The sequence below is a fragment of the Macaca thibetana genome, chromosome 9 (assembly GCF_024542745.1).
Source record: "Macaca thibetana thibetana isolate TM-01 chromosome 9, ASM2454274v1, whole genome shotgun sequence".
Taxonomy (NCBI): domain Eukaryota; kingdom Metazoa; phylum Chordata; class Mammalia; order Primates; family Cercopithecidae; genus Macaca; species Macaca thibetana.
Window position 1 is genome coordinate 116,312,992 of NC_065586.1, and position 22,900 is coordinate 116,335,891.

The window sequence follows — 22,900 nt, forward strand, 5'->3', positions numbered from 1 at the left end:
TAATTCTAATTCTCTTTGCCAATTCCACCACATCTGCAGTTACTTCCCCCAGTGAAGTCTTCAACCCCTCCAAGTCATCCATGAAAGTTGGAATCAACTTCTTCCAAATTCCTGTTAATGTTGATATTTTGACCTCCTACCATGAATCATGCATGTTCTTAATGACATCTAGAATGGTGAATCCTTTCCAGAAGGTTTTTAATGTGTTTTCCCCAGAACCATCAGAGGAATAACTGTCTATGGTATTGACAGCCTTATGAAATGTATTTCTTAAATAATAAGATTTGAAAATTGAAATTTCTTCTTGATCCATGGGATGCAGAATGAATGTTGTGTTAGGAGGCATGACAATGACTTTCATCTCCTTCTACATGTCCATCAGAGCTCTTGGGTGACTAGGTGCACTGTCAATGAGCAGTTGTATTTTGAAAATCTTTTTTCCTGAGCAGTAGGTCTTAGCAGTGAGCTTCACATCGTCAGCAAACCATGCTGCAACAAACATGCTTTCATCTAGGCTTTGTTATTCCATTTATAGAGAACAGGCAGAGTAGATTTAGCATGATTCTTAAGAGCCCTAGGATTTTCAGAATGGCAAATGAACATTGGCTTCAACTTAAAGTTATGAGCTGCATTAGCCCCCAACAAGAGAATCAGCATGTTCTTTGAAGCTTTGACTTCTCTCTAATTATGAAAGTCCTAGTTGGCATCCCTTCCACCAGAAGGTTTGTATTAGTTCATTCTCATGCTGCTAATAGAGGCATACCCAAGACTGGGTAATTTATAAAGGAAAAAGGCTTAATTGACTCACAGTTCAGTATGGCTGGGGAGGCCTCAGGAAACTTACAATCATGGCAGAAGGGGAAGCAAACATGTCCTTCTTCACATGGCAGCAGCAAGGAGAAGTGCTGAGCAAAAGGGGGAAAAGCTCCTTATAAAACCGTCAGATTATGTGAGAACTCACTCACTATCATGAGAACATCATGGGGGTAACCGCCCCCATGATTCAATTATCTCCCATTGGGTTTCTCCCATGACATGTGGGGATTATGAGAACTACCAGGTAAAGATAAGATTTGGGTGGGGACATAGCGAGACCATACCAAGGTTGTTTCATCTACGATTAAAATCTGTTGTTTAGTGTAACTCCCTTTATTAATGATATTCTGAATAACTTATTGAAGCTTCTGCATCAGCACCTGCTGCTTCAGCTTGCACTTTTATGTTACAAAGAGGGCTTTTTTCCTTAAAGCTCTTGAACCAACCTCTGCTGGCTTCCAGATTTTCTTCTGCTGTTCCCTTACCTCTTTCAGCCTCATAGAATTAAAGTCAGGGCCTTCCTCTAGATTAGGCTTTGGCTTAAGAGAATGTTGTGGCTGGTTTGATCTATCCAGACCACTAAACCTTTCTTCACATCAACAATAAGGCTGCTTTGCTTTCTTATCATTTGTGAGTTCACTGGAGTAGCACTTTTCATTTCCTGCAAGAACTTTTCATTTGGATTCACAACTTGGATTAGCTATTTGGGGGCAATCCAGGCCTAGCTATCAGCTTATCTGGTTTTTGACATGCTTTCCTCACTAAACTTAATTATCTCTAGCTTTTGTATTTATTTTTTTGATACATAATGTTTGTACATATTTATGGGGTACGTGTGATATTCTGATACATGCACAGAATGTGTAATGATCAAGTCAGTTTACTTAAGATATCCATCACCTCAAGCATTTATCATTTCTTTGTGTTAGGAACATTTCAAATACTTTCTTCTAGCTGTTTTGAAATACACAGCGCATTGTTGTTAACTATAGTCACCCTAATGTGCTGTCAAACATCAGGACTTATTTCTTCTATATTTCTTGTTTTAATGTTTATACCTATTAATCTACCTCTCTTTAACCACCCCTACAATCTTCCCAGCTTCTGGGAACTATCATTCTACTCTTTGCTTCCATGAGATCAACTTTTTTAGTTTCCACATATGAATGAGAACACATAGTGTTTGTCTTTCTGTCCCTGGCTTATTTCACGTAACATAATGGCCTCCAGTTTCATCATGTTTTTGTAAATGACAGGATTTCATTTCCTTTAATAGCCAAATAGTATTCCATTGCATATGTATACCACATTCTCTTTATTCATTCATCTGTTGATGGACACTTAGGTTGATTCCATGTCTTTGCTATTGTGAACAGTGCTGCAAAAAACGTAGGAGTCTTTGATATACAGATTTCCTTTCCTTTGGATAAATAGTCATGGTATCGTTGGATCATATGGTAGTTCTAGCTGTAGTTTTTTTTTTTTTAAATAAATCTCCACACTGTTTTCAATAATGGATGTGCTAATTTACATTTCCACCAACAGTTGTATAAGAGTTCCCTTTTTTCTGCACCCTCATCAGCATCTGTTTTGTTGTTGTTGTTGTTTGTTTTTTTTTTTTTTTTTTTTTTTGGTAATAGCAATTTCCAACTGGGGTAAGATGATATTTTATTGTGGTTTTAGTTTACATTTCCCTGATTAGTGATTTTTTCATATATTTGTTGGCTGTTTGTGTATCTTTTTTGATAAATGTCTATTCAGATCCTTTGCTCACTTTTTAAATGGGGTTGTTTTTATACTGTAGAATTGTTTGAGTTTTTAAAAATATATTCTGAATATTGGTCTCTTGTTGGATGAATAGTTTGCAAATATTTTCTGTCATTCAACAGATTGTCTCTTCACTCTGTTGATTGTTTACTTTGCTGTGGAGAAGCATTTTAGTTTAATGTAGTCCCATTTGTCTATTGTTGTTTTTGTTGCCTGTGCTTTTGAAGTCTCAACCATAAAATCTTTGCCTAGACCAGCGTTTTCCTTATGTTTTCTTCAAGTAGCTTTATAGCTTAGGTTTTTAGTTTTAAGTCTTTTATCCATTTTGGGTTAATTTTTACATATGATGAGACACAGAGGTCTGGTTTCATTCTCCTCATATGGATATCCAGTTTTCCCGGTACCACTCATTGAAGGCGGCATCCTTTCCTCAGTGTATGTTCTTGGCATCTTTGTTGAAAATCAGTTGGCTGTATTTTGTAGTTTTCCATGTAGAGGTCTTTCACCTCCCTGGTTAAATTTAGTCCTAGGTATTTTATTTGTTTTTATGCTATTGTAAATGGGATTGCCTTTTGTTTGTTTGTTTCTTTTCTTTTTTTTTTTTTTTTAAAGCTTGTATTCTATATATATTTTTTGTACTTTAAGTTCTGGGGTACATGTGCAGAATGTGCAGGTTTGTATCATAGGTATACATGTGCCATGGTGGTTTGCTGCACCCATCAACCCATCATCTACATTAGGTATTTCTCCTAATGCTATCCCTCCCCCTGCCCCCTATCCCCAACAGGCTCCAGTGTGTGATGTTCCTCTCCCTGTGTCCATGTATTCTCATTGTTCAACTCCCACTTATGAGTGAGAACATAAGGTGTTTCATTTTCTGTTCTTGTGTTAATTCATTGTTTGTATATAGAAATGCAACTGGCCGGGCATGGTGGCTCATGCCTGTAATCCCAGCACTTTGGGAGGCTGGATCACTAGGTCAGGAGTTTGAGAGCAGCCTGGCCAACATGGTGAAACCCCATCACTACTAAAAATACAAATATTAGCTGGGTGTGGTGGCGGCCACCTGTAATCCTAGCTACTTGGGAGGCTGAGGCAGGAGAATTGTTTGAACCTGAGAGGGGGAGTTTGCAGCGAGCCGAGATCATGCCACTGCACTCCAGCCTGGGAGACAGGGTGAGACTCTGTCTCAAAAAAAAAAAAAAAAAAAAAAAAAAAAAAAAAAAATTAGAAAAAGAAAAAAAGAGAAATGCAACTGACTTTCATATGTTTATTTTGTTTTTTAATGGAATCTTCAGGTTTTTTAAAAATATAAGATCATGTCATCTGCAAAGAGGGAAAATTTGACTTCTTTTCTAATTTGTTTGCTATTTCTTTCTTTCTGTTGCCTAATTACTCTGGCTAGGAGGTCCAGTACTATGTTGAATAGGAGTGGTAAAAATGGGCATCCTTATCTTATTCTAATTCTCAGAAGAAAGGCTTTCAGCTTTTCCCCATTCTGTATTATGTCATCTGTGGGTTTTTCGTGTATTACCTTTATTATGTCGAGGTATATTCCCTCTGTTCCTAATTTGTTGCAAGTTTTCACCATGAATGAATGCTGAATTTTATCAAATGCTTTTTGTGCATCTATTGAGATGATCACATGGTTTTCGTCATTCATTCTGCTGATGTAATATATTCTGTTTATTGATTTGCATATGTTGAACCATTCTTTCATGCCTGGAATAAATCTCACTTGATCATGATGTATTATCTTTTTAAAGTCTTGCTGAATTTGGCTTGCTAGCATTTTGTTGAGGATATTTGCATCTATGTTCATCAGAGATATTGGCCTGTAGTTTTCTTTTTTTGTTTTGTCCTTGTCTGGTTTTGGTATCAGGGTAATGTTGGGCTTATAGAATGAGTAGATAATTCCCCACTCTTCCATTTTCTGGAATAAATTGAGAAGAATTAATGTTAGTTCTTCTTTATAAGTTTGGTGGAACTTGGCAGTAAAGTCATCTGTTCCTGGACTTTACTTTGTTGGGAGAATTTTTATGACTATTCAGGTTTTCCATTTCTTTCTGGTTCAATCTTAGTAGGCCTGCAAGAGGAGTACACAGATGGCGTCAGTGGTGGATGAGAGCTTATTGGGAAAAGCTCTCTGTTGCGTCAGGTAATGGCTTGATGTGTGGAGTACATAAGAGGTCTGAGCTCCCTTCTTAAACCCCAGGTTTAGGGGAGGGGAGTGCAAGATAGGTGGAGCTGGATTTAGCAGGTCTGCTTACAAGTCTACTAATGACAGGCACAAGCACCAGCACCGAGGGCAAATCCAGTTGGGTGGCCACCAAGTGACCAGAGGTGTGCCTAGGCCTGGAGCTAGGAAACAAACATCCTTGGCCCCAAGTTCTCTGGATGGGAATGTGTGGTGACCTAAACTCCTAATCCAGGACAGTGGGTGCTCCAGATGCCCCGAGATCTTCCCAGATGTGAAGCAGAGAAGGCCTCCCTGCACCAGGATCTCTGCACAGAGAGGGTGGGGCAGCTCAGGCTGCTATTCCAGGTGAACAGGTGCTCTGAATGCCTCTGGCGATCTGCCTGGGTGTGGAGCGGAGAGGGCCCCATTGCACCATGATCTATGTCCATGAAGGGTGGAGCATGTCAGGATTCCGGTCCTGGTGAGCGGGTGCTCTGAATACCTGGATTTATGCTGGGGGTCCAGGGGGTGGAGCAGAGAGGGTCCCACTGTACCATAGTCTCAGGAGAGCAGCAGGCTGGGACACTCTGGCATGTGCAGATAGTTTCTAGGTCGCCAAGGCTGCAAGTCTTGTCACCCAGGAAAACCTGCAGCTGTAGTAGTTCTCTAATTGCCCCAGGCCTGTGATGGGGGAGAACACAATTCCGGTACCTACTTCTGAGGTGCTTTCTATAGTTCTGGCTGTAGAGGCCCTTACCCCACTGCAGAGCAAGTACTCCAATCCCTGGCCCTAGACTAAAATGTCTGCATGGCCACACTACTGGGTCACCAAAGAATGGTTGACTTTGTATGTGTCTGGATGTAAAAGGGTATCCTCCTCTCAGTCCCAGGTCTGGGAAAATGATTGCAGCTTTTCCTGGTGTCTTTCTTTCACAGCATCTCCAAGCCTCTCTCCAACTTAGCTCCAGGGCTTGCGAGAAACAAAGCGCTCTCCCTCAGCCCCAGTTGCTCGCATACCCGTGGAAGGGTGGGTCACAGAGGGGGGCTCTTTGCTTCTCTCACGTACTGGGGCTTCACTTACTTTTATCAGCTGGATGCCGTCACAGGGGCTGTTTATGAGTTCGCCTCCCTGGGATTTGGGGTGATCCTTCACGGTTCTGGTGGATTCCCATTTTCCTTCTTGAATTAAAGCTCGCAGAGTTGACCTTTATGTACTATCTTGCTATGGTTGTGGTGTGTGGTACTCCGAAACAATTACAATAGTAACATCAAAGATCACTGATCACACTAGCAGATATCTTAATAAGAAAAAGTTTGAAATATTGTGAGAAGTCCCAAAATGTGACACAGTGACATAAAGTGAGCATGTGCTGGTGGAAAAAACATGGCACTGATAGAATTCCCTGGCACAGGGTGGCCACAAACCTCCAATTTATAAAAAAGTGCAACATCTGTGAAGTACGATAAAGTAAAGCCCGATAAAATGAGGCGTGCCTGTACTAGTGTTAGCATCTCCGTTTTATAGATGAGACATCTGAGGAACAGATAAATCTGACTTGCCTGAGGTTTCCTAGTAAAAGATACAGCTGAGATACAAAGCCAGGCAGTTTTGGTCCTTAAGTTTGCACCCGGCCAAAAGGAAGGAAACTGTTGCAAGAAATGGCACATAGAAATCTTCAGGTGGAGGAGAGGATCCAAAGCAAATAATTTTTAGGAACTATATTGAAAGCTTTGCTGCCCACCTGGACACTTCTGCATGCTGAGGCCTGTGCCAAGTCACGCTAACTTCTTCGATCAGGCCCGAAGCATCCTGCAGGGAACCTGGGCCATGTACCTTTTGGGCAGACAGTGGATATGGATTCTGTCTAAGCCAGTATTCTGTCCCTCTGTTGGTTGACAATCACCTCACAGAAATCTCTGTGCTTCTCTTTAATTAAGGACTTTGTTTCTGTAGTCAGGGATTTGGGCTTAGCAAAGGTGATTTGGTTCAGATCTTTCATGCAGGCCCTAATTGACAGTGTCCTCCTGAGATGCCTCCCTGCTCAGGCCCTACCTCCCAGGACCCGCCCTAGGCTTGTCTTTCATCATCAACAATGCCCCTGCCCCTTCCTGTGTCTCCCTCTTCCCTCCAGGCTCACAGCCTCCTAACGAGCGCACCTGCAGATCCAATCAACTGAGCAGTCGTGTCGTGTGAGTGTGCAACACTTTGCTGGCCACTCAATAGCATCCTTCTGGAGACTGAAAATAAATGAAGTCAGTGATGAGAATTGGCTGAAATTTTTTTTGGTATGAGCATAACCTGTGGCATCTACTTGCCTCCCAAATAATATACAATTGGCCCTCCATGGGCATAGGTTCAGCATCAGTGGCTGCAACCAACCAAGGATCAAAAATATTTTTTAAAAAAAGGATGTTTATGTCTGTACTGAACATGTACAGTCTTTTTCTTGTCATTATTTCCTAAACAATACAGTACAACAACTATTTACATAGCATTGACATTGTATTAGGTATTATAAGTAATCTAGAGATGACTTAAAGTATACGGGAGGATGTATGTAGTTTATATGTAAATACTATGTCATTTGGTGTAAAGGACTTGAGCATCTGTGGATTTTGGTGTCCTTGGGGTGTCCTGGAACCAATCCACAGCAGATACTAAGGGATGACTGTGTCTGCCTAGTTTATAGCACTGCCTGGATATTGAACAGCCATCTTGGCAGTGCATATCCAAGGCCGAACTCTCAATCTTCAGCCCCACATCTGCTCTCCCAAAAGTCTTTCCTTCTTACTCTTAACACCTTTCCTTTCTTCACCACCTGCATCTCATCTGCAAACAGGTCTCCTCCACAGCTGTGTTTCAAATCTCCTCCTTCCCTCCAGCTCCCCTGCTACCATCATCTCAGGCCAACACCACCTTGTGTCTGGATCACTGCAGTGGCCCACTTAATTGGCCCCCACCAGGCCCCATCTATTACCTCTTCAGCAGGTAATTATTAAAAAATGGGAATCAGATAATATTTCTCCTGTGTACCAGCTTTTCACAGCTTCCCATAGCACTTAGAACAAAAACTCACTTTGTGTCACAGCCTGCAAAGCCTCCTTGGAGCAGCCGGCCCTTGCCACCTCTCTAGCTTGGCCTTGCCTGGCTCTTTCCTTGCTCTCCCATCTAGCCACACTGGCCTTATTTCCATTCTATGCCAAGGCCTTCACACATGTGGTTTCCTCAGGGTCCTCAGGAATGTCCATGCCCTAATCCCCATAACCTGTGACATCTAATGTGGCATAGCAGAAGGGACTTTGCAGATGTTATTAATGCTACAGACTTTAACCTAGAGAAGCCTCTCTTATCCAGATGGGTCCAGTTAGTCACATGAACCCTTAATAGCAGAGAAGTTTCTCCAGCTGGAGGCACAGTAGAAAGAAGTCAATGAGATTAGGAGCATGAGAATGACTTGGGCACGATAGCTGGTTCGAGATACAGGAGACACCTGTTGAGGGATACAGGCCGCCTTGGGAGTGGAGAGTCCCTCACAAACAGTGAGGAAACCAGACTCAAATCTGCAGCCACAAGCAATCCTTCCCCCATTCTCCTTCCCCTACCCCTTCCGCTTCCCTTTCCCTTTCCCTTTCCCGTCTGGGCTGAAGTGCAGAGGCGCAATCTCAGCTCACTGCAGCCTCAACCTCCTGGGCTCAGGCGATCTGCCCACCTCAGCCTCCAGAGTAGCTGGTACCACAGTTGTGTGCCACCACACCCAGCTAATTCTTATACTTTTTTGTAGAGATGGGGTTTTGCCATGTTGCCCAGGCTGGTCTCCAACTCCTGCACTCATGTAATCTGCCTGTTTTGGCCTCCCAAAATGCCAGGATTGCAGGCATGAGCCACCGCATCTGGCACAATTCTGAAGAAGGTTGGTAGCTGATTCTTCCCAGAGGCTTCAGATAAGAGGCTGGCAAGTTGGCACTTTGATTTTGGCCTTGTAAGACCTAGAACAGAAAAACCGAGAGAGCTTCCCTGGAGTCTGACCTGTAGAACTACGAGATAACACATTGATGTTGTTTTGAGCTGCTAAGGTTATGGTAATTTGCATCGCAGCAATAGAAAATGGATCCAGCCTGGAATGTTATTCTCTTTCCACAACTAGTTTCCTGATGGCTCATTCTCCTGCTCAAGCTCAGCCATCCCTGATTAGCCCATCTAAAGTAGGTCCACCTGCTATTCTCTCTCAGGCCATCTTCTTTTTCTTCCTAGCATCAGCCACAATTTGCCATACCTACTTTTTGAGAGGCAGTACAGCATGGGAGAGCTGGTGCAACTCACATATGCAGACTCTGGAGCTGCTGAGTTCAAAATCTACTTCATCCTCTTTGCTGCTTGTGTGACCTTGGCTAAGTTGCTAACCTTCTTGTGCCTTAGTTTTTTCATCTGCAAAGTGGGCGTACTACTACTAGCTCAGAGGGTTTTAGTGAGGATGAAGTGAGTAAACATCTATAAAGCATTTAGAACAGTACTTGACACAGAGCAGGCTCTTGTAATTATAGTTATTAACTATGTATGTGTTTAGTGGCTTTCTAGACTTGGGGTTAGCAAACTACTGTCTGTGGGTCAAATCCAACCACCACCTGCTTTGGTAAACAAAGTTTTATTAGAACATAGGCGTGCCTAGTCATTTATGTACTGTTGATTGTACTTCCATGCTACCACAGCAGAGTTGAGTAGTTATGACCATATGGCTTGCAAAGCCTCAATTATTTATTCTCTGGTCTTCTACAGAAAACATTTGCTGTAAGTGGAAAGCCCCAAGAAGGTTGAGAGCATTTTTGTTTTGTTCATCTCTGCATCCTTATTTCTTGGAACACTAGCTGGTAAACCATGGGTGCACTATGCAGCAAGTTAAGGTCACCAAAGTGGAATTGTGTATTAAGCCAGTGTCTCCATCCAGGTAAGAAAGAAGGTGGGATCCATCCTTGCTTCCCATGAGTAGCGTGAGATCCTGTCTCTAGCATGGGTGTAAAGTCCCACAGCACCAGGACCAGCGATTCCACTCCATCAGCATTCAATTCATCTTTTCAGCAGCCTCATTAATGCTCTCCTACTAGGGCATCTTGGGCTTTAACATCAAGTGCCATTTTTACTTTCTAAATTAAAGCTGCTTTGTAGCTGTAGTTAATAAGCTCAGTATTCTTTGGCCGTTTGTCTCCCAGGTTGGTACCTGAGTTGCACTGTTTGGGGTGTCTCAGATGTCACAGTGTCCAACTGCCAAGTCATAAATTGGTAGGAGCCACAGAACACATGGTGTTTTAATGAAACTCTGTTATGAGCTTTAAATTGCCTCCTTACAGAAAAGCCCAAAGATGGTGTTAGCTTTTGACCTGTGTTGCTGGGAAGTTTTAAAATGTCTGAAGTTTTCATTAATTACTTCCATGCCTTCCCTGCAGCTGTGTTTTACAGGGCTGGTTCGCTGCCATCTATCATGAGATTTTCAAATTTCTAGTCTCATAGTCTTTAATTATTCCACGGGGGCTTTCAGAGCGTTTTTAATTATCCAATATATTACATTTGCGGGGAAATCAGGTTGCCTTTTCATGAGGTGAAAAGACAGAGCTGATTGCTAATTGAGTTGTTTGCCACCAGGATCAGCTGTATCAGCATCTACTGAGTTGGCGTAAGGGGGTGGAGGCTAGCAAGTCCTTAAATATTCCCCTACCGATGCCTCAAAGCTTACCCCTGGCGAATTATTTTCTTGCATTGTGCACTGTCTGCTCCAGAGCCGTTCTTTTTTAATCTTCTGCTGATAATTCATTGAGTGATAATAGTTTCGAAATCCCGTGCTTCCTTCTTGAGTGATTTGGGCAGGTGAAAGCAAAACTGAGTGTTGGGGGTCCTTGAGACTCTGGTTGGGAAATCGGGGAAGGGGACACAGAAGTGGTAGGGGCTGTTTTACAGCTTTGCCTCACCAGGTCAGCCTGGTTGTGAAATCATGGAGGGTTGGTGTTATTTTTTAGAGGTGAGAACTCAGATAGTAGGTTATGCCAGCCTACTCCAGAAGGTGAAGCATCTTCAGCCCGGACATGGCTTTGGTGTCTCTCACTCTCCTTTCACCCAGCAGTCCGGGGTGAGGGATGGAATTTCTACCTGTAGCTCCCCGGGTCACCAGACAAGAGGCCTCATCACCTGAAAACCTTCACTGAATGAGCTCAGAGCACATCGAATCTCTGCAGGTACAACGCAGCTACTGCCTAGTTACTTCATATATGTGAACGTTGCCCTCCAGCTTAGATAAATCCACTCCCTTAATTGCATCAGTTTATCTTTAAAATGGACACTGAAGTATCTTCATAATGGGATTGTGTAAATTAAATAACTTAATACACAGAAAGGGCTTAGAATAGTTTTTGGCCCATAGTAGTATTCAATAAATGTTAATAGTTACTACTACTGTGCTCTTTCTGTGGCGACTATTATACAATTTGATATCATGCTTTTTCATTTTGTTATGAAAATTTCCTCACGTTTTAAAATTGATTGTTGCTATTATTTGTATTAACTATTTTACTAAGTAGTATTTTGATGAAAATTACTTTAATATAAGTCGTTTTAGGGATTTAAAAGGTAATAAGATGGAGTTTTAGAGGTCAAATTACTGGGTGAAAGAATACAATATTTTTGCCAACTTGTCCTTGTAAATGTAATGTATGAGTATGACCATCTGACTATTCTTGCTAATGCCATCGTTGACAAAAAGTTACCAATATGGGGGATAAAAATAGTTCTCTTGTAGTTTTAATATGCATTTATTTTATTACTACTGAAGTATGACATTATTTAAAGAGTTTATTTGATATTTTTATTTCTCTGTGATTTTTCTTTATATAGTCTCTGCTTATTTTTCTATAGTTTGTGTTTTTCTTGATTTAGAGGAATGCTTTATGTATTATAAATTTTATATATTATGTTCACGTGTTTTAACTTTTAATTATTTGCAGTTATTTTTCTTCATCTTTTCCTAGTATTTTAATGTTGCTTATAGGATCTTTTGTTATCATATTTTAAATCTATGTGGTCTGTTGATTTAAATCTATAGGTCTTAAATCTATCTTGGTTAGTCTTGTCTTTTCTGGATTTTGTGTGTTTATTTACTGTGTCAAGACCTTAAAAGTTTTGGTCTATAATTTCTTCTACTGTTTTAATAATCCACCTGGATTTTTTTCTTAGGTGTTATATTAGTCTGTTTTCTTTGCTTATAACAGAATACCAGAAACTGGGTAATTTAAAAAGAAAAAGAATTTATTTCTTACAGTTCTCGAGGCTGGCAAGTCCAAGGGTAAGGCGGCTATCTGGTGAGGGCCTTCTTTTTGGTGGAGACTTCTTGGACTCCTGAGATGGTGTGGGGCATCATATGGCAAGGGGGCTGAGTGTGTTGAGCATGCTAGCTCTGGTCTCTTTTCCTCTTCTTACAAAGACAACTCATTAATTCATTAATTGCCCTTCATTGTTTTAAAAACTATTTTCTTGGAAATTTGTGGGTATATTCCACATGAGTTTTAGCATTAGCTTGCCAGAATTAATAAGAAATTCTTGAGATTTGGATTGAAATTGCATTGACTTTATAGGTAAATTTGTGAAGAACTAAATCTTAACAGTGTCACAGCTTTTTATTTGGGATCATTTTAATTCTCTCCTGTAGAAAAAATTTCTAGTTTTCTCCGTATTTGTTTTATGAATTTTTTGATAAATATAATCTTAGGTATTTGACAATTTGGGTTGCTCCTGTGAATGCAATCTTTCCCCAAGACATGTTCTAATTAGTTTTATAGTGAATTTGTTCCTCTTGGATATGGCTACCCTACTGAAGTCTCCTTTCGTTCCAATGTTGATTCCATTGGATTTTCTAAGTTGATAAATATATTGTTTCAAAATTGCATCTTGTTTCTCTTTCCCCAATATTTATATCCTCTTTTCTTTTCCCATTCTTATTGCATTGGCAAAAATCTCCAGTGCAATTTTGAATAGCAGGGCTCATAGTAGGCATCTTTGCCGTATTCCTGATTTAGTTAGACCTTCTCTAATGTTTTTCATTACGTATGATGTTAGTTTCTTTTAGATAATTTTTATAAAGTTAAAAATCCTTCCTCTTATTCCATGTTTGTTAAAAGTTTCATTGGGAATATGCCAAATAACATTTTATTAAATATTTCTTATTATTTATTGAGATCTTGTTTTTGTTTTACAAAAACAACAGTTCACTTAACTGGAGTTTAAAGTTAGTGTTCCCTATGATCAAATCAATTGTAGTGTTTATTTGTTAATGGTAGCTTGTAATGAGATTTTATGTATTTCAATTTAAAAAATGTCTTTTCACACAGATAAGCACTATCAAATGCTGATAGCAATTATTAGCATATGCTTTTATTTTTTTTTGAGACAGGGTATCACTTTGTCACCCAGGCTGGAGTGCAGTGGCACAATAATGGCTCACTGTAGCTTCAGCCTCCTGAGTAGCTAGAAGTACAGATATGTACTACCATGCCTGGCTAATTTTTAAATTTTTTGTAAAAAGGGGGTCTCACTATGTTGCCCAAGCTGGCCTTGAACTCCTGGCCTCAAGTGATCCTCCCACCTCAGCCTCCCAAAGTGCTGGGATTACAGGCATGAGCCATTGTACCGGGCCAGCATGTGCTTTCAGTTGAGCACATTCATTGCTTGGAAGGTGGATAAATTAGACAGTGTCCCTCTCCTAGAAGCACACAGTCTAGAAGGGAGATGTCTATATATTGTCTGCCAAGTAGTGATATAAAATGTATTCCTCATCTTTCAAGACAGTGCATCTTTTCTTCTAAGAAGATTTTCTCATCCCCTTAGGGCCCCACTCCTATGTGCATCCACAGCTCTTTGTTCACATTTTTATTGTCTAGGGAGGCTGATTTTTTAATGATTATGTGGCATAACCCAGATCATAGTATTTAGGAGTGCACACTCTTTAGGTTCCAGTCCTGGCCCTCCCAAAAATTTTCTGTGTTACTTTAGGCATGTTACTTTATCTCTCTGTGCTTTAGTTTCCAAATAGGTACAGCTTCATAGGGGTGTGATAAGAAATGAATTAGTTTTTGTATATGTTTCACCTATAATTGTTGTTTTGCTTTGTAATTTCAGGTTGAATTCATTAAGAAACATTATCACGTCTGGAGCAAAAGCTAATTTCCAACTGTTAAAAAAGCTAAAAACTATTTTTAGCTTGTAGGCCTTACAAAAGAAGGTAAAAGGCCCAAGTTGGTACATAGGCCAAACAGGTTTGCTGACTCCTGGTCACTGAGATGTTGGAATTGTGTGTTACTGCAGCATATCTGTGTGTGTGTGTGTGTGTGTGTGCACTTTTTTGTTGGAACTTGGTATCAGAGCTAGCTTTGAAGAAATAAATGGGAAGTTTTGACATTTTCCTGTACTTTGAGAATTTATTATATACATATTTTTTATGAAGATTCAGTAGAACTGATAAAAACATCTAAGGCTATATATATATATTCACACACACATATAATAGAGTATATTTTTGCTCTTTCAAATTCTTACAAAGGTTTTGGAGTACATTTTCTACCTTTTCTTAACCCAATGTTTGTATTATTTCTTGAGTACTGTCTAGTCTATTACAGTTTTCATCAGCAATATGTGGTTACTGAAATTTAGTTAAAATCAAATAAAATTAAAAATTCGGTTCCTCAGTATTATTAGTTGTATGTCAATGGCTTAGTGGTTGTACGTGGCTGGTGCCTAACATACTGAACAATGCAGGCACAGAATATTTCCATTCTTACTGAAAGTTCTACTAGGCAGAATTGGAAAAGTATCATTTCAATTAGATTTTCCATTTTTAAATTTGAGTTTTTAAAATACTGTATAATTGCAGAAAATAATTATGAAATAAAATAACTTGTATTTCTTTATCTAGAGTTATAATCTTTTTTGCATTGCTAATGTTTATGTACACCTTCTCTTTCTCTCTCTTCTTACCAATTAGAAGTTAGAAATCCCAGAATTTTTTTTTTGAAATGGAGTTTCGCTCTTGTTGCCCAGGCTGGAGTATAATGGTGCGATCTCAGCTCATCGCAACCTCCACCTCCCAGGTTCAAGCGATTCTCCTGCCTCAGCCTTCCTGAGTAGCTGGGATTATGGGCTAATTTGTAATTAGCATGTGCATGTGCCACCATGCCCAGCTAATTTTGTAATTTTAGTAGAGACGGGGTTTCTCCATGTTGGTCAGGCTGGTCTTGAACTCCCAACCTCAGGTGATCTGCCTTCCTCGGCCTCCCAAAGTGCTGGGATCACAGGTGTGAGCCACCGTGCCCGGCCCCAAAAGTTCTTTCATTGGACTTCTCAAAGAACATGTTTTGGTATTAGGTCTATTATTTAAAACATGTAATTAATATTATATTTTGTTTATTTATTTATTTATTGAGACAGAGTTTCGCTCTGTCACCCAGGCTGGAGTGCAGTGGTGCTATCTCAGCTCAGCTCACTGCAACCTCTGCCTCCTGGGTTCAAGCGATTCTCCTGCCTCAGCCTCCTAAGTAGCTGGGACTACAGGCGTGTGCCACCATGCCCAGCAATTTTTGTATTTTTAGTAGAGATGAGGTTTTGCTATGTTGCGCAGGTTGGTCTCGGACTCCTGACCTTAGATGATCCACCTGCCTCGGCCTCCCAAAGTGCTGGGATCACAGGTGTGAGCCACCGTGCCCAGCTGTAATTAGTATTTTAATCTTTATTGCCAACTTCTTTTTACTTTTATTGAAGTTTATTTTGTGGTTCTTTTTATCTAGCGTCTTAGGTGCTTAGTTCCTTTACATTCAGTCTTTCTTTATTTCTAATAAAGGCAAGACTTTTAAGCTAAAAACTTTCCTTAATGTATTTGGCTGCATCCCTTAGGTTTTCATATGGAATGTTTCATTTTTATTCATTTATTAATATAGTTGTTTGTAATTTCAGTTTCGATTGCCTCTTTAAAAGGGTTTAAAAATACTAAGAAATATTTTCTTTCTGTTATTTTTTGGTCATTCGTATCTAATTGTATTGCTTTGTGGTCAGGCAAAGTATATTGTTTAAATTTCAGTTGGGGAAATGTATTGAGTTTTAAAAAACAACTTAGTTATCCATTATTATAAAATATTACCCCAAAACTTAATAGTTTAAGACAACAAACATTTAGTATCTCACACAGTTTCTGAGGGTGAGGAATCTAGGAACAGTTTAGTTGGGTGGTTCTGGTTCAACATTCCTGCTGATAGCAAGCTGTCAGCAGGACTCCAGCATCGGAAGACTCATGATCATTCACTCACATGGCTGTTAGTAGGGGCCTCAGTTCCTCACCACATGGCCTGCACCATATGGAAGCTGAATTCTCCTAGAAGGAGCCATCAGTGAGAGTGACACCACACATCCTTTTGTGAGTCTTTTGAGTCTCACACCATCAGATCATTAGAAGGGAATCCTTAGGTCCAGCCCATACTCAGTGGGAGGGGACTACACAGGGTGTGATTCCCAGGAGGCAGGGATCACTAGGAGTCATCTTGGAGCCTGCCTACCACAGCCAGGTACATGGTTGGTTTTTGGTATTGGTTTTTCTGGTTTAAGAAGAATGTTTTGAGCTTGTTGTTGGGATATGTTCCATAGAGATCTGTTTGCTCTAACTTTGTAATTATGTTAAGTCCTCAGAATTCATCTCTCATTTTTGCTTGCTTTGTCAATTGATTTTGGCCTAGGATGAAGTTTATCTTGATGACTGTTCCATGCCCACTTGAAATGAGCGTGCATTCGGCAGCTGTTGGGTGGATGGTCTATAAATGTCAGTGAGGTATTATTGCTAGCCAGTGTTATTCAAGTCTTCTATATCCTTACTGGTTTTCTGTCTACTTTTTCTATTAGTTTCTGAGAAAGGAATGGTAACATCTCCATGGTCGTGGGTTTGTCTATTTCTCCCTTTAGCTCTGTCAATTTGTGCTGCGTGCATTCTGAAGCTCTATTAGGTGTGTCACATTTAGGATTGTGTGTTGATGAGCTGACCACCTTATCATTATGGAATGATTCTCGTTTTCTCTGTAATAGTCCTTGCCGACTTTGGTTGATTCTTATGCTTAGTGTTTGCATGGCATATCTTTTTCCATCTTATTTTCTACCTGTCTGCATTTTAAAAATTTAAATTCCATCTTTAACAGCATAAAATTGGGCTTTGCTCTTTTAAATCCAGTCTGATAATCTGTTTTTTTTTTTTTTTTTTTTTTTTTTTTTTTTTTTTTTTTTTTTGTGACAGAGTCTCCCTCTGTCACCAGGCTGGAGTGCAGTGGCGCAGGGGGCGCAGTCTCGGCTCACTGCAACCTCTGACTCCCTGGTTCAAGCGATTCTCCTGCCTTAGCCTCCTGAATGGCTGGGATTATAGGCATGTGCCACCACACCCAGCTAATTTTTGTATTTTTAGTAGAGATGGGGTTTCACTATGTTGACCAGGATGGTCTTGATCTGCTGACCTCATCATCTGCCCACCTCGGCTTCCGAAAGTGCTGGGATTACAGGCGTGAGCCACTGTGCCCAGCCAATCTCTGCCTTTTAATTGTAATGTTTAATATCAGTTGATTTTAGAGACAGCTGTACTAAAATCTCCCACATTGATTGTTGATGTGTCAATTTTACTTTATTTTTATTTTTTCCCTCTAACAGATTTTGCTTTACATGTTTCAAAGCTAAGTAGTTATGTGCTTTATGAGTTAAAAACAGCATTTGGCTTCAGGTTACAGAAACCTAAAATGCAGACACTTAAGTAGGGTAAGGGTTTATTTTTTCTTTACATAAAAGAAGTCTAACGCCAGCTGCTAGGCCTGGTATGGTAGCTCCGTGAAGCCACCAGAGACCTAGGTTCCTTCTATCTTTCTACCCCACCAGCCTTAGGATGTGACCCTCATCCTCATGAACATGAGATGGTTATCAGAGCTCCACCCACTGTATGACATCATCCTACAGGAAGAAGGGAAAGGGTGAGGGATAAAATCACGCATACTAACCTCACCTAGTAATTTCCATTTAAATGTCACTGCCCCAAACATGACCCGCTTCAGCCACATGGAGCTCAGGAAATGGATTTTAATAGCTGGGCATAAGACTACCCTGAATAAAATTGGGGTTTGATTTCTACATTTGATCTTAGCCAAAAGGCCGAGAAGCGATTGGGGTTTGATTTCTAAGGTAGATAAGAGGAATAGATATGGAGTAGGAAGCTGGTGATGTTTTCCCCAGCGGAATAAAGATTCTTAATAATTACATTTGTAGGTGGGTTATACCTTTAGCCATATAACATATCATGCATTGATTTAATGCTTTTGCTCTGAATTATATTTTGCATGATATTAATATTGCCATTCCTATTTTTTATTAGTTTTCCAGATGAGTGTGTTTATAATTACTGTGTTTCAATCTCTCCGTCATTTAAAAACTTGTGTACTGTCTTATAAACAGTAGAAAGTTAGATTTTGTGGTGTCATAGCTGGAGTGCCTGTCTTTTTATATGGGACTTTAACCCACTGATATTGTGACTTCTGATATATTTGGGCTTCTCGTTCTCTGCTGGCTTTTTTCTCATAGCATCCTTATCTTATTTTATGAATGCAGTCGGTGCTCAAATCTCTCTGAGGATGTGAATTCGAATTTCCTTTCAGGTGCTCTTCTGTCCGTGGCTGATCTTTGCTGTTCCCGTTTATCTTGGTTCCTTCTCTTCAGCCTGGTGGTTTGCCTTGAATGTCTGGAGGTGGCGGGTGGAGCTCTGGGCAGGGCTGATGTTGTATTTATAAGTTTCTTTCTGTTTTCCCAACAGGCCTCTCCTTGTAAGTTGGGGGCTGATTGCAGGTTCTGTGTAACTTGATGGGGTTCACTAATTATTATCTGGAGTGCTGTATTTTGGAGTGCCTGGCTGTGAAGTAGACGGGCAGTCCAAAGACTCACGATGACCAAAGTAAGAAGGTATTTGTGCTAGGGGTGGTGGTTTTGTGCTGGAGGTGGGGGTTATTTTCTGGGGGTGGGGTTATTTTCTGGGGGTGGGGGATGGGGTTTTGGTGCATTCCTCCATTGGACAGAGCTGCCTCTCTCCTTGCCCCATCAGTGTCTTCCGTGTGGGTCCTGAGTTACCTCCAAGTTGGCTCTGAGGCTTCAGCTACTATACCTAGAAGCCCTCTGAAGGCAAATCATTCCGTTTCTTCAGGGCTGTTTTCAGTTTCCACCCTGAGGCCTCACATTACTGCTATTATAGGTGAGTCTCTTAAAGGTGATCCAAATTTATTTCTTCGATTCCCTGTCAGGGGCTCATGGGCATCTCTGGCCCCTTTGGCCTGTGCCTATGAGGCTGGCCATGCCCTGTATCTGCTCCTGCCCCAGAAGCCAGCACACCTCGGGTCTCTCTGGGAAGTTTTTCCTTTCTCTACTCAATGTTTCTTGGTCAGTTTTGTTTCATTTGCTTTCCATCTTCTAATAATTCTTCATACCTTTGGGTTTTCTGATGAATCCCTTCCTATGCTTTTCCCCCCTGTATGCTTTTATAGACATATTCTTTTACCAATATGATTTCTAAAATTTTTAGCAATTTTGGAAGTAAACTTTTAAATATTTTACTTCTGCCAGCTCGATTCTACCTAATCAGTCACTTTACAGATTTTTGTGTGGTCTTTCAGTTTTTCTTGCTATAGAGAAAGGGGAGTTTATGCAATATATATTTAATATATTATATAGGAGAGCTATAAATTTTGTATAATTTGTGTCCAGTCATTTAAAAAATTCTAATATTATTACTATAGTTTTTCAAGTGGCTTCTTGGGTTTTCTAAAGATACTAGCTAGTTCCTTGCAAATTGAATCCCCTTTTATAGTTAATACTCTTTATATTAGCCTTTTACTGTTCAAATTTCTGTATGGTTTCTCTCTCCTGGTTATGCTCAGATTGATTTGGAAATTCTCCCAGTTAGACAATTCATCTCTGATCATTGCAATATGGATCCCTGGGAATTTGGAAAGGAAAGAGAAAAATGACAAGAGCGTGGAATGGGAGGAAAACCTAATCAGCGTCTTTATTTCTCAAGGAAGTCCTATTTCTGCTTTCAGGTCATTTATCACAGAATACCGATAGTCACTTTTATTAAATTGAAATCTGCAACTGAAACCCAAAGATGCATTCCTGAATTCTGCCCTTAGCTCTCAGTTTATCCCCTCTCAGGCTGCCATTATTACTCCAAAATTTCTGTCTCAAACTCTGATGATTTTCTTAGGCCTCAGCCCCACGTCACCAGCCTTCTCTTAGAAACGTGAAAGTGGAATGCAGAACCATGGCCTGGGTTCATGTCTTGATTCTGCCACTCACTGCCTATATGATGCAGGCCTCGGTAAAAGGGGAATAATATATCTGTCTCATGGAGCTTCCATGGCAATTTCATGAGTTAATATGCATATATACACGACTTAGAATGTTGTTGTCTCAGTGGCGAGTTTTGAATACATGTGACTATTTAACTGATGAACATTTTTCTTGGATATTTTACCTTCCATTGAACACATCTAAAATCTGCAATCATCATACTTCCTCCACTTGAATTTGTATTATTTTGATTAATGACTCTAGTCATATGGGCCTGAAAATATAGTGTCTGCTTTCTCTCTCTGTCCCCCCATCCAGTTAGCCTCTAAGCCAGGACATTCTTTGTTTTCAGCATCTCTTACATATAACTCCTTTATTCCCTCCATCGCCAACCTGGCTTGTGCCTGATCTATTTCAGTAGACTTACACTGGTTGTCCATTTTGTAATTCGCCTACCTGCACTTTGCACAATGCAGGAACATTAATCTTTCTAAGTCATGTCATTCCCCTTCTCAGCAAGTTCCACTGTCTTCCAGTTGCCTAAAGGAAACCATTCAGACACTTTAGCTTGGCGTGCAAGGTCCTTCATTTTCCGGTTCCAATCTCCAGTTCTCTAAGTAAGTCCTCTACTCCAGTTAAAAGTTCTGCTTTCCATTTTCCCACACAGGCATTGTGTTCCCTTTTCCTTACGCGATTTATCCTTTCTCTCCAACCTGGCCGGAAAGTCCTCTCCTCACCTCTTCTTCCCAGCTCCCATCTTTTCTTGGTTCTGTCCACACTGCTATATTCAAATGCAGTCTACCACTCTCTCCCAGAGGAGAAAGATTGTTCATCCAATATGCTGCATTCCACCGATCCATTTTCCCATAGCTGTCCTATTTTCCCAACAAGTTTCACCAAGGATTCAGCAATGGTTTGCAGAAACATTTTTTAAACTTAAAAAAAAGTCTTCTATAGGCCTCACTCATTTTAGTTGTGCCATACAAATTAGATTGAATTAGAACTTTCTTTATACCATATTGAATTAACCATTTGATTGAAATAAAGTCTATATTCCCTGGTAGTTGCTTATTAGTAATTCAATAATTTTATCTGCTATCCTTCAAGCAGTAGCACTTGCTGAAATTTTTAGAAGAAAATGTATAATTGGGAAATTGCCTCTGTTTCTATTTTCCCTTATGTGACTTAAGAAAAGTTAGCCAACATTGGAAACATTTTAGTCTGAGTCACAGAATACCTGGGCTCTAAAAAGCAAAATGTGAGAGTCACTGGTATAGAATCAGATTTTTGTTTTTTTTTTAAATGAGGGGTTGATAATTCTGGAAAACATTTAAAGCTATGAGGTGAAACAGAATGGGAATTTTGGTTTATGGCAGCAGGGACCTTAAATTCCTAAAACGATGTTAGAAAAATTGCATCTAGAGGGCTTTATATTTGTATTTAATAACTCATTTACTTAAGGAAATTTTATGTCTAGAAGGTTTCCATTTGTAAATATGAAAATCCTAATTTATAAATAAATATGAGAAGCAAATTCCAAGGCCTAACGTCTCCAGCAATATTACTGCAGACAGGAGGAGAGGCACCTGGGTGCCCACTGCCTGTGAATGCATCCCAATTAAAAACCCGCTTGGTCATTTTTTCAGAAGAGAGAAGTCCTGGGGTAAATCCCATCTCTATCAGGTTCTTGAATCTACTGTTAGTCTGACTAACCATGTTGATCTTCACCTTCTTAAGGGGACAGGCAGGCACCTGTGTTCCCTTATTCCCTTTGGTCACCTTGCCCTGCTGCTCAAACTCCTAGGGGGAGCGTGCACATGGGCAAGAGCAGAGGCCGTGGGGAGCGCTTTGGGACTCCAGCCCCACAGCGATGTCTAGGGGTGGGTGTCTGTGACTCCTGAAGCCCAAGTGGGCATGTGTTACAGTGTGCCCTTCCAGCTTTGCCATCTGCAGACAGCTTGTGTTAATCAGCTCAATGGACCCTCTGCCTTATTGCAAGGGCAGAGGGCCAGCGTGACAGCTTCCTGTATCCTGAGCTCTTGCCCACTGTACTGGAAAAATCAGATCAAACTGGGCTTGAAGGATGAATGCAAGGTTTTACTGAGTGGTGGAGGTGGCTCTCAGCGAGATGGATGGGGAGCTGGAAGCTGCGAATAGAGTGGGAAGGTGGTCTTCCCTTGGAGTCAGGCTACCCAGCGACTAGACTCTTCTCTGACCACCGCCAGCCAAACTCCCCATGGTGTCCAGACGTCCCTCTTCTTCTTTCTCTGACACATCGTTCCACCGTTACTAGTCTGCCAGTCTGCTGGTCTGTTCCTCTGCTCCTCTCGACGTTCAGCTGCTTGTGTCTGTGCCCGCTAAGGTCTTGGGTTTATATGGGCACAGGATGGGGAGTGCATGGCGGGCCAGAGTGGTCTTGGAAAATGCAACATTTGGGTGTGAAAACAGGAGTCCCTGTTTCACTTAGGTCCGTGGGCACAGGCCCAAGGGTAGAGCCCTCATCAGGGACCCTGCTCTTCTCTACCCAGCACTTCCCTGCCCCCTCCCATATCAGTAATTTTGAGTAATAAAATAGCACCAAACAGATTCTAGATTAAACTGTATTAAATGCATGTAGAGTTTCATAGAGAAGTCTAGATTTGGATGTTTATTTTGTAAATCCAAATCAGGTTCCCTAATTTCTATTATAAATGGCTTGTATGTTCAGTCCCAACTATGATGCTGACATCTGACTTTAGAAAGGTTCATAGATTATATTG

General features: G+C 40.6%; 1 protein-coding gene across 1 annotated transcript in view; it reads right to left on the reverse strand.

Annotated features, from left to right (window-relative positions):
• RGS10 (regulator of G protein signaling 10) overlaps positions 1-20,452 on the reverse strand; it is a 738,227-nt gene extending 717,775 nt beyond the window's left edge. The window contains exon 1 of the mRNA XM_050804014.1: positions 20,448-20,452. The gene's annotated coding sequence lies outside the window, so the exon portion shown is untranslated. The remainder of the gene's footprint in view (positions 1-20,447) is intronic.
• Positions 20,453-22,900: the final 2,448 nt, after the last annotated feature.